Below are 12,351 nucleotides of genomic sequence, written 5' to 3'. Positions count from 1 at the left end.
ATCTTTATATATTCCTAAAGACCCTTTTTCTTCAATAGGGTTTCCATATCTGGTGCCCAAACATCATAATTTTATCCATTCAAAATGTTAGGAATAATCTTGGAAGCCATATTTAAGTTTCTAATAGATATTATATTTTCAAAATTCAATTCGATTCCATAATTCAATTAGTGTAGAGTCAATCATTGTAAGATCCAACATAGCATGATTTGAACACAATAGGAATAGGTAAAAACTAATAGCTTTGATACCATGTTGGTGATTGAGGGAACGTGAGAATAGAGAACATAATATAGAATCTAAATAAACAAACATAAGAGTAGTTATGCTCCAAGACGTTAAGTGGTGTCTAAAGACATCATTACAAAACTTAAGTATAGTGCATTCTGATGAGAACATAACAATTCATGATTTGATAACAATGAATTCAATACAGCTAATACAATGTTCAAACCATAGCATCATTATTTATAGTGTTCAACCTAACCAACTTCTATGAATTACAGAAGATTCATCCATAAACAAATGTTGATAGTTTCAACCAATTTTTTGAAATTTGTATTGTTTCATTGTCTAGTTTACTTTTCTAGTAAAATTATTTCTTGTCGCCCAATGGAATACCTGAATCGACCCAGTCATTCAGTTGAAAGTATTATTAGTTGACCGATAAATCTATTGTCCATTATTCAATTAATCAACCAACCCATCAACCATTTACTCGACTACTCTACTAGTCAACCACTCAGTTGATTCTCTCCTATTAGTCATTCCTTCAACTCACTATCTCTAGAAGCTTTAGAGGTGCGATGAAACAAAAAGAATTTAAGTTCCAACATTGATGACTTAGGAGGTTAGGCAGGCCATTATTGTAACATATACTTTGAATTTAAGCCTTAATATGGGTGTAGACAAGGCATTCTAGGAGGGAACATGTCTTTCATATTCAACCCTCTTAGTGTCACAAAGATGATAGGTTCTTTAATCCCACAATGTTTTGGGAATTGTCCAATGCCCAATTTCACTATGTAGCTCATAGGATTTGGTTTATGTTTTAGCAATGTTGATTTCCTTATTTGTGCTAGTCAGCACTCAAAGATTCTCGTAATCTTCTAGATTAGGGATTGCCACCTCCTTGTAGTATCTTAGCTTCATTTTATTTTCTAACTCTTATTGCACCACAAATTCTCTCTAAATTTATATGTAATACTATTTTTAATACTATCAATACCCTGTAAGATGACATATTCCTATATTCCCTAATAAATTAGCCAAGACTTGGCATCTTGATGTTATTCTCACTCAAGTCGCTAATGGTTATGGCTTGAGTTGAATCAATTTTGGGGATACTTTTTTCCTACATGATGTTTATATTCTTATTGTGTGATAAGTCCCTAGACATGGTCATGAACTCAATCGGGGAGAACCTCGTTTCTATGAGGAGGATAGGATAGGGTGTATTTATTTTCATATTAAGATTATAAGTTATAAATTCTTTTGTATTTTCTATATATTACTCTAATATTTGATAGAGATACTACATCCCAAAATGTCACATACATACAAGGTAATAGGAGTGACGAGAGTATCAAATAGGAGTTTCTTTCTTATCCCACAACTGAAGTTGCTAAATTACACTTATTTTCAAGACCATAATAAGTTTTCCACCATTCATTTATCCCTTTTTCAACATTATAGTTGTTATTGAGCTTATGATCAATATTTATTGCAAGGATTTTGTATGAAAGCATTTCCTCAAAACTATTATTGTCATATGAAAAAGTGACATAAGTGATACTATGGGAATTGGTTATCATAACCTTTTTCATCCATGATCACAATCATATCCATATTAGAGCAGAAGTCCTTAAGGATTCTTAGATTATTTTTGAGATAATTTGAATTTCATTCCATAATAACAATGTCATCATCATAAAGAAGAAGGATGATGACTATATGAGAAAGAGTGAGGCTAATACAACTAGCTTCTTCCAACCAACATTTTAACTTACCAATGTAGATGCTAAAGAAAGCAGGGGATAAGGGACAACCTTGCTTGACTCTTATATTACAATTGATTTCTTCTAACCAACTCTTAGTGTTATTAAACTTGACAATGACACTTTCATATAGCCTTATACAAATTTTTCTTTTCTCATAAGGAACTTTTAGCTCTTCTAAACTATTCTAAAGGTTAGTCTTAAGCATACTGTTAGGATGTTTTCTAAAAACAACAAAATGACAAAGGAGATTGGTTTTATTAATTTGTCACTCTTCCACAATGATACTTAATGTAACAAGATGGTCCAAAATTCAATGATATCCCCTAAGGCCATATGCTCATCATGTTCTCCAAAATACTTCCATAAACTTGACTAAGATGGGGCCAATCATAATGATCATATAATTATAAGGATTACTTTTATCCACATTTTTAAAGGTAGGAATAATGAGGCTTTCATTATACAATTTAGGGAATCCTTATTTGGCTACTAAATTTATGATCTTATGTATATGAGGGATGTGGATAGGCCCTCCAACTTTCAAGGTTTAGCTTTGTAGTATTTGAGGTCCTTAGATTTCCCTTTTGCAAGTCGCTTAACCCCAAACTTTATGTCTTCTTTGGAAAACACTTCATCCTCTATATGAACATTTGGAATGTTGTAATATGAATTTTTGGAAATGGACCGTGTTTCTGAATTCATCTTACAATACAAATAATTGTGAAAATATGCATACGATTATTTAGAATTTTGTCCACAAAAATAGGGAATCCATAAATATGTTTGGGGTAGGATTTCCATTCCATTTCCTTCACGTGTGTGTTTTTATTTTCTGTAGTTTTATGAGTCAATTTTTTCCTCCAAAATATCCTAGGATCAATGTTTGTTAGATGGAGAAGCTTCTTTCGTTTTCTACTAATGTAGTACTCTTTTGTCCTTTTAATTAGGGATTTGTATATTTTTAATTAATCCAAATTTAAGAACTCATTAGTATTGATGCGAGTGGTAGATTTGAAGGTATTCTACATAGGCTTGGTGTCTTAGCATGTGGAAGACATTATTTTCCTCTCTAGGTTCTTACTTGGTCGAGTAAGCGATTTATGTCTTGTTTCCTACTTATAACTTAGAAAAAGTACAATAATTAAAGTCAATTAATTATTGTGGGCAATTAAGTTACTTTCTAAGGATAAATAATTTAATTATTTAAGTGTCTTAAAAATAATCTCAATCATTTATCTCCAAGATGATCCTATAAAGGATATTAGAGTTAGGGATTTGGGATTAATAAGATTATAAAGGAGGTTTATAAAAGAGGTGAAGACACATAGAACTCAAGTGAGTGAGTGATCACAGAGAGAGAAATTTTGTCTAGTGAAAGTGGTCTAATCGACTAGGAGCACAGAGAAGGAGAAGTGTGAGTGGATCTAGGATGAATCTAGGGGGGCGAGTGGAGGAGATTGTAGGTCCGAGTTGCTGGAGGGAGATTAAGTTAATCTAGAGGAAGTTGAATTGCTAGAGGGTCGAGTTCTCCCTAGTGCGAAGTCAGTCACATGCAAGGAGGGTGTAGGTCAATTTTGTAGCTGAGTATTTGGGCCAATTTCTTAAGGTTGATTTATTTCATAGGATAGTTTCCTAGAGGCTAAATTCCTTGGGTTGAATTCATTATGTGGGAGTTGAGGGAGATTAAGTTAATCTGGAGGAAGTTGAATTGCTAGAGGGTCGAGTTCTCCCTAGTGCGAAGTCAGTCGCATGCAAGGAGGGTGTAGGTCAATTTTGTAGCTGAGTATTTGGGCCAATTTCTTAAGGTTGATTTATTTCATAGGATAGTTTCCTAGAGGCTAAATTCGTTGGGTTGAATTCATTATGTGGGAGTTGAGCTACAATTTTTGGATATTATATTTGTCCTTGTATCTTTTTTGGTTGAAAATCTATATTCTCTCGATCAATAGATGCCAAAGAATTGTTTTGGGTGAATTTCTTTTACAATATGTGATTGATCTCTTTGACTTAAATTATGCTGCATATATTTATTTATAAAAGATAAAAATACCAATGATTTTATTTTTTTGTCATTCAATGTTTATTTGAGTAAATAAATAAAGTGTTGGGGATTAAATAAATTGTTTTGAGAAAATAAATGTAGTTGGTATTCAAAATTTAACATGGTATCAGAGCATTCTAGAAGACTACAAAAGAGAGATATGAGATCATGAGGGTTTGCAACAACAATTTTCCTTTTTATGGCAGTAGAAATATTTTCTTAAAATTTTGCAGTTGGGTTTTGTGGCTGTGGCTGATTTGTGGAGAGGGCATCATTGAGAAATTTTTGATATGAAGACGAGTTGGATGGAGCAGCAAAATTTAGTCCCTAGAAGGAGCGAATTACCATGTTCTAAAGATGAATGGCCTATGGGATATTATGAGTCAAGACATTCAGGTTCCTTCAAATGCAACCCATGCAGCGGAGAATAAGGTCAAATATATGAAAGCATGTGGCATAATTTTGGATGGTGTGAGGGCTCACATAATTCTTCACATATCAAGGAAGGACACAAGACAATAGATGTGGGTAGCTTTGACTGAGATTTATTGAAGTTTAAATGAAAACCAAAAAAGGGTGATGTGAGAGAAATTAAACAACATCAAAATAAGTATAAATGATACCATGATATCTTACCTCACGAGGATCAAGCAATCTCATCGAGATGGTGATCTTGCAGTTGTTGGGGAGACTATGAATGAGTCGGAGCTGGTGAAAGTTTATCTAAAGGGTTGCATTAATCAATGAACTAACTTTATGGATGGAATCCTTGCTAGGAAAAAACTTCTTGATTGAAGTCGATTATGGGATGACTTTATCTAGAAGGAGATATGGGAGAACTCATTAACTGGAGGATAGCAAAAGGGTGTTGAGGAAAAACATGCGCTTCCTCTTGTTGCACAAGTGAAAAATCGGAAAGAAAAGGCCAAGCAGAACCAAAGTGGAAGATTATCTTCATAGAACAAAAAGGAAAAGGAGATGAGAAAATTCAAGTGCTTTTCTTGTCACAAGCTCGAGCATTTTTCCAATTAGTTTCCAAACAACAAAAGGAAATGGAAAGATAGTTATGGCAGCTACTGCGTAGATGGAAGAGATGGTTGAGAAGTTTGAGAAAAATTTTTCCTTAGTGTATGTCTAGTCAATTTAACGTCTTTAATTGCTCTACATAAATTATCAATCCGAGTATCGTAAACTGATGAAGTGTGGTGCACCATATGTGCTTAGTTAACATTTTTCTTACTTCGTTGTTTTATAGTTTATGTTGTTTTTGGGGTTTTGATCTTGTTGGTTTCCTAAAGTGTTTAATGCAAATGGAAATCCTATTCTAAGGTCTTAATAATACTTTTAAAGGTCAAGTATGGATGTAGATTTCAAGACAAGGTTTATGTCCCTTATGGTAACTTCCAAAACTTAACACTTCAAAAGATCTCAAAACATGTTATTGATCAAATCAGTACTTAAACAAAAGTGTAAATATGCAGCTACTTAAATAAAACAAAAGATGAAATACTGATCATGAAATCACTGTCTCTGCTGCCCATCTAATTACAAAAATAAAATCTAAACTATTGCACTCAAACAAACCAAAATTGCAGACTAACAAAAGCAAGATCAATTTACTTCACTTATAATCCAATAGCTCGCCAAGTAGCTTTTCCAGGTTAAGCCATGGCTCTAGAGATAACGTAAATAACATGAAGAATTGATATCTAAATTACCTACTTGCAAATTAAAGTAAAATCAAGTCACTTCACTTATAATCCGATAGCTCGCCAAGTAGCTTTTCGAGGTTAAGCCATGGCTCTGGAGATAACGTCAATAACATGAAGAACCTGATATCTAAATTACCCACTTGCAAATGAAAGTAAAATCAAGTCACTTCACTTATAATCCGATAGCTCGCCAAGTAGCTTTTCTAGGTTAAGCCATGGCTCTGGAGATAACATCAATAACATGAAGAACCTGATATCTAATTACATAGATGAAATTAAAATCAAATCACTTCACTCATAATCTGATAGCTCGCCAAGTAGCTTTCCGAGGTTAAGCCATGGCTCTGGAGATAACGTCAAATGACATAAAGAATTTGATATCTAAACTAACTAACAACATCAAATAAATAAGACTGAAATTAAAGCATAACTGAAATTGAAAAGCTTAAGAAAAAGTTCAGCAGAGAGGCAAATCTCATGTCACTATTTGATGCAAAAACATGTAAACAAAAACTAATCTACAATCAACTGATTGAACACACTTGCATGAATTAAAATTTCATGAATGGAAAATCTAAACTATCAAACTTGAAAGCAATACAATGACATACATAAATGAAATAAAAGTAAAATTACAAAATAAAATCTACTCTACCTTACATTCTAATATGCTCCATGACATCTACTTCACATCTCCTTCCATGTTGAGAACATCAAAGCTTTATTCAAATTCTTCAAAATTACAAAGTACAACAAAGCTCTCCAAAGCCATCAAGGAAGAACTAGAAAGCCAAGCTAAGCTAAGACTAACAAGCTAACAAGCTCTAAACTAACGAGCTAACAAATGAAGGAGAGAGATCTCTTATTTATACAAAAAGATGAGAAGCCATCTCATTAATGAGATTCCATGAATCTCTCCCTCTACCTCTAGAGTCCTAATCAAAATAGGAACTGATAAGACACATGTCTTGTTAGAGTTTCAATACAATTAGGAGATGTGACACATATCCTCATGATCTCATGATTCTTTCCACTTAAATGCGAATTTGGCCTTAGAGTGTCATATAAAGGTCTTCTAGAAGCCTCGTTTTGACCTACACATGTCAACAATCTCAACCCACTTGTTAGGTATAAGCATATACACATTATTTCCTAATTTTTAACCACCAATTCACTTAAAAAGGCTAAGAATTAATAAAGTTTGGAAAAACATAAATGTGGCCCAATGATAACAAAAGTGGGATGAATGTAGTGACATAGTATTGAAATGGAGGTGAAATGGAGGTGATATAATGGACATAATAGTGAAAGTGTAATGGAAATGAATGACATTTTCAAGACCCAACATAACCCCCAACTGAAGTTATTGCATGTCCTCATGCATATTAAATTAACTTTTTTTTATCCTTGAGCTTTGGCTTAACTTTGCATGATATCATTTGATCTTACTTGAATTGCAACATGGTTGGTTCTTGTGTTACAACCATTTTTTTTTGTTGTTGCATGCTATCTTGATCTTTGAATTTTTCATAATGATATTTTGATTATTGTTTGCAAAGTATATCTTTATTGGATTGCATGATGGTTGGTTCTTGTGTGACAACCATGATTTTGTTTGTATCCAATTTATCCTTTAAGCACATTTTGAAACGCCATTGTATGCTCATAATAACAATGTAATAGTTAATATATGTTGGAAGTATGTGGGTTCTTGAATATGATATGGACATGGCAAGATATGAATATGAATGTATCCCCCCCCCAACTGATGGTATTGGTAATTTTATGAAATGAGGAAGAGAAATGTTTTTCCAACAATTATCATTCTAGCTTCTTATGGAATTCTATGGTCAAAACTTAGAAAATGACGTACCTTAACTTATCCTTTGGAATGGATGAGTTGTATGTGTGGTGGCTACAAAATTCTAATCATATTCTTCTTCAAGTGGCTGAACAAGAGGAGTCATGGATAAAGAGTTAAGATGAATTTTTATTGCTTCTACTAAAACTTACTGAATCTGCTCCAAAATGCTAAAAATAATAGTCTTCATGTCTTCAAAACTCATTGGCACAATTCCTACTATGTGAAAAGATGTTCTGATGTCGAACATAGCAGGAAATTGTTGACTTAGTGGCCATTGATGGATGCCACTAGTTAACACGAGAACTCTCCCCATTGATGACAATGAGAGTCAAGATGCCCAAACACATCTTGCTAGGTACGAATAGTTTTGCCGATGTCGAGTCATCTAGAAGATCTAATGAACAAAGGAAATTAATGTATTCCCATTGTTTTTCAGCATGAGAACTTTCCATTAAGGCATGCAAGCCTCAAGGTGTCTTTACAAGGAACTTAGACTCAAAGGACTATGGACTCAATAATTTGCATTGAAGCAGGGCTTATTTTTGAAATGAAAATGACAGGAAATGAAAGATGAAAATGGAAGATGGCAATGGAGAGTAGAAATGGAAATGGGTAATAAGCATGTGAATAAGCCTCTTTCTTTTATTTATGGATTATGAATGGAAAAAAAGAGATGAAAAGTGTATGTGAATGTAAATGGAAAGTATGAAGTGAAATGAGATGAGGTATGGATGTGATGGAGACAATAGTATCTAAAAGTTTTTCAAGTGTTTGGATCTGATTTTGCATCAGCATATTTCCTCTTTGTTGCTGATCATCCTCTTATGAAACAAATTGGTCTCTTAGAGAGACACCATTCTCTTGTAATCATTTGTCCTTCCTCCTGGAACCTGCAAAAAAAAACTAATACTTCTTCTGCAATGGAATGTAAGATTATCAAAGGAGAGAGGTGATCAATCTCTCTAGTTATGATATTTACACACAAAACTAAGAATTTGTATTAATGAAATAAGTTCTCAAAGGAAAAATCAAAAGAATTTATACCTTCTTTGGAATTGGTGCCCCAAGTTGAATGTTGCTTCTTTTCAGAAATTTATTTCATTATTTGCCATTTCAAACTCTAATGATGGATTTTTCATTGTGTAGATTTTGTTGAGATCTTTCCAACGATACTTGAATCATCAAAATCTGATTTCGTATGAGAAAGTTACGCTGATTTGAACAATGAGGTTTTTCAGCTGCAAATTGATGTTTAGCTGCGGAATTGAACTTTAGCTGCAGAACGTGCACAATTTCTATAGCTAAAAATATTGAATAAAAATTTAGCCATTCATCTTTCATCATCAGTCCAAAATTAATCAATACCTTCATAAAAGTGAGCAAATAACTTATTCATTTCATTGATTCAAAATTATTATTTTTTTCTTGACATGCGGCGACTTAGTGTGGCGACTTAGTGATAACACACACCTTGACTTCCCTTTGACTGAGGTCTTTTTCATCGACTTGGATCAAATGAATAGGACACCATCCATGTACTGACATTTTCCCAGCTACCTATGTGGTTTACTTCGTCTCTTGAAACCTATAACCTATAGAAGTATGAAAATGGTTGTGGAATTTCCAGTTAGCTGCGGAATCAGGCTGCATTCCATAGCTAAAAGACAGTCAACCATCAATTTTCTAATTTAAGTTATTGTAAAATGGATTTTATGTGGCCAATTACTAGGGAGAGAGAGCCTAAAATCACAGCTGGTGCACAAGACCGATTATTCATGATCTGCTATATATTTTTTTTCTTCACTATCTGCCTGAAAAAATAAAAATTTTGTAAATGGTATATGAAGCAAAACAGTTTTAATGATGAAAATATATCAGAGTAATGGAAATGTATGATCTTTTCAACAGCTTTGATGACTCCCGCAGTTCTGTCCTCACAATGAGACCCATTCTACCTTTTACTACTTAAACACCAATGTAGAAGATGAATATATGAAAACAGAGTGGTTGTGTGGAAGCAAAATAGTTGTATGAATAGGAAATGATGAATACCGTGGAGAAAATTGATGGGTATGGAACTGGAAAAATGTCGAGTACGAAATGAAGAAAGATTTTCACAGCAAAAAGACTTGTATGAACAGAAATAGATGAAGACTGTAAAACTTAGTGTACAGACAGACTATGTGGAGGCAGTAAGCCATCAGTTTTGAAATTCAGCACACAATTCTCCAACTTTTGTATGATCGGTAGCAGGAACCATTGGTACCAAGGCATAGTTCTCAAGGTTGCTGATTAAAGGAATTCTAGAAACTGGATTCAGCTGTATGCTAATTGTTGATTTACTCAAATTGCTTAAAACCAAAGCATATAATCCAACCTAGCTGTAAGTGTAGTTTGACAATGATGAGGTGGAAAATAGTCATGAGCTTGATCAATGCTTTTTATGGGATTACAGTTTTACAGAGGTTGTTTCATTGCAGTGTTTTTGCACGTCATAATAGAATTAAACATGTACACATTTGCGTTTCAAGTTGAAAGCATAACAAATGATCGCTCATCAAACCATATTTCTAGGTAAGAGGCTAATAAACTCACTCTACAGCACCAGCTTAGGATCTCTTTCTTTTGACCTAGATCCTTGACCCAATTTAGCCACGAGTACCAACTCTTATGCCGTTGTTTTAGCAAGTAAAACGCTGAGCATAAACAGATCAACCGGGAAGAGTCGTATTCGATTTGGACTCGTCTGACAGGTGTGAGATGAATTATTAAAGATGGAAAACATGTAATCATGATTAAATGCTAGCACACAGTTGATTCCTAATTATAATTCCCTTCCTCAGACATGCCAAATTAAATCACAACCTATTCATTAATTAAAATTCGTTTTTCTTCACGTGGCATGCAAAAAGAGGCTTTAGAGAACTGAGAAATTCTCTTAAACCGCGACTAATTTCTTAAAACCATTTTAGGGTTATCTAACTGACCCTACTGCCAAAAAAACCCATGTTTTATTTTTTCCAAATTGGCCTCCGTTTTTCCAGATCGTGCATTCAAAGTTTGACGTTTTTTCAATGTTTTGCGTTTTTCCTGAATTAACATTTTTATTGTTCTGCATTTTTACGAATTGTTGCATTCAGCCTTCTAGTTTGATTTGTTGCATAATTTCCTTAGTTGTGCTTGTCACTAATGGTGGTCCACCTTCATGGAGCAGGAGTGAACGGTCCACAAATTGATTATGCTGACGGTTCAAAAAAACAAATGCACAGAGATAAAAGAACAGTACACACATCTTGTTGCGTGTTGAGGAGAAGACGGATGATAAGAACTACTGCTTCTCTATCTCATTTCAAAGCATGTAATGTTCAACTATCGTTGATTATGATGTGCATGAGGTTGTTGGATTTGTTTTTCAATTTTCAGCACAGAGAAATAGCCTCTGCTGCTTCATCGATGACTGGATTAATATCAGAATAAACAACAGAAACAATTGCTGCAGCATAAAGGTCTTGCATCTTCCCTAATATCAGTAGCAACTCCCCGCCTGGGCTGCTACTGCTGAGATTCAGGCAAACATCTAGAGGAGGCTATTGCAGATTTTTATTTTTTTATTTTTTAAATGTTTTTGCAGGTTTGTTTTAAGGCCAAAGCTTTAACAGGAATGCAGATTTTCTATTGAGGCCATAGTGAAAGCTAGGATTGAAGATAGACATAGATCATTTTTTTTTCCTCTCTGAAATTGTGGAATTTCATAAGAATGATTAATGATTTTCAATTTCAGGCAATAAAATACTTCAAGGTAAATATGCTAAAAACAAGACTTTGACTGAGGTCTTAAGCTGATTTTTTATCAATCTGGGTTGGGTGACTAGGATAGGATCCATGTGGGGACAATTTCGGAGATGCCCATGTGGTCAGTTTCTTCATTGGATGCCTGTAACCTGATAAACCTTGAAATTAGCTGCGGAATTCATCGTTAGCTACGGAATAAAGCTACATTCCATAGCTAATTTGCAGAATCCTATTAAAACAGGACATAGTGTTTTGAGGACCACTACAAACCATAACCAGTCAATCTTGGACAGTTGAACCTATCAAAGCAATTGGGTTTCATTTTTTTTTTTTGAATCAAATGAAATGATAAATTTTATTTTGTCCCTTTTTTTTATATAACAATTCTTTTTCTGATCCTCCAGATCACACAAAGTGCAGGAGGACAGCATACTCAAGAATTATTAATTTTTTTTAGATGTAAGAAATAAGGTCTCATAATTAAACTTCCCCAGCAACGACGCCAAAATGTCTAGTCAATTTAACGTCTTAAATTGCTCTACATAAATTATCAATCTAGGTATCGTAAACTAATGAAGTGTGGTGCACCATATGTGCTTAGTTAACATTTTTCTTACTTCATTGTTTTATAGTTTATGTTGTTTTTAGGGTTTTGTTCTTGTTGGTTTCCTAAAGTATTTAATGCAAATGGAAATCCTATATTAAGGTCTTAAGAATACTTTTAAAGGTCCAGTATGGATGTAGATTTCAAGACAAGGTTTATGTCCCTTATGGTAACTTCCAAAACTTAACACTTCAAAAGATCTCAAAACATGTTATTGATCAAATCAGTACTTGAACAAAAGTGTAAATATGCAGCTACTTAAATCCAACAAAAGATGAAATACTGATCATGAAATCACTGTCTTTGCTGCCCATCTAGTTACAAAAATAAAATCTAAA

This window comes from Pinus tabuliformis, chromosome 8 (assembly GCF_031772625.1).
Source record: "Pinus tabuliformis cultivar Carrire ecotype Pingquan chromosome 8, CPIR1, whole genome shotgun sequence".
In the NCBI taxonomy this organism is placed as follows: domain Eukaryota; kingdom Viridiplantae; phylum Streptophyta; class Pinopsida; order Pinales; family Pinaceae; genus Pinus; species Pinus tabuliformis.
This window is presented reverse-complemented; position numbering follows the sequence as displayed.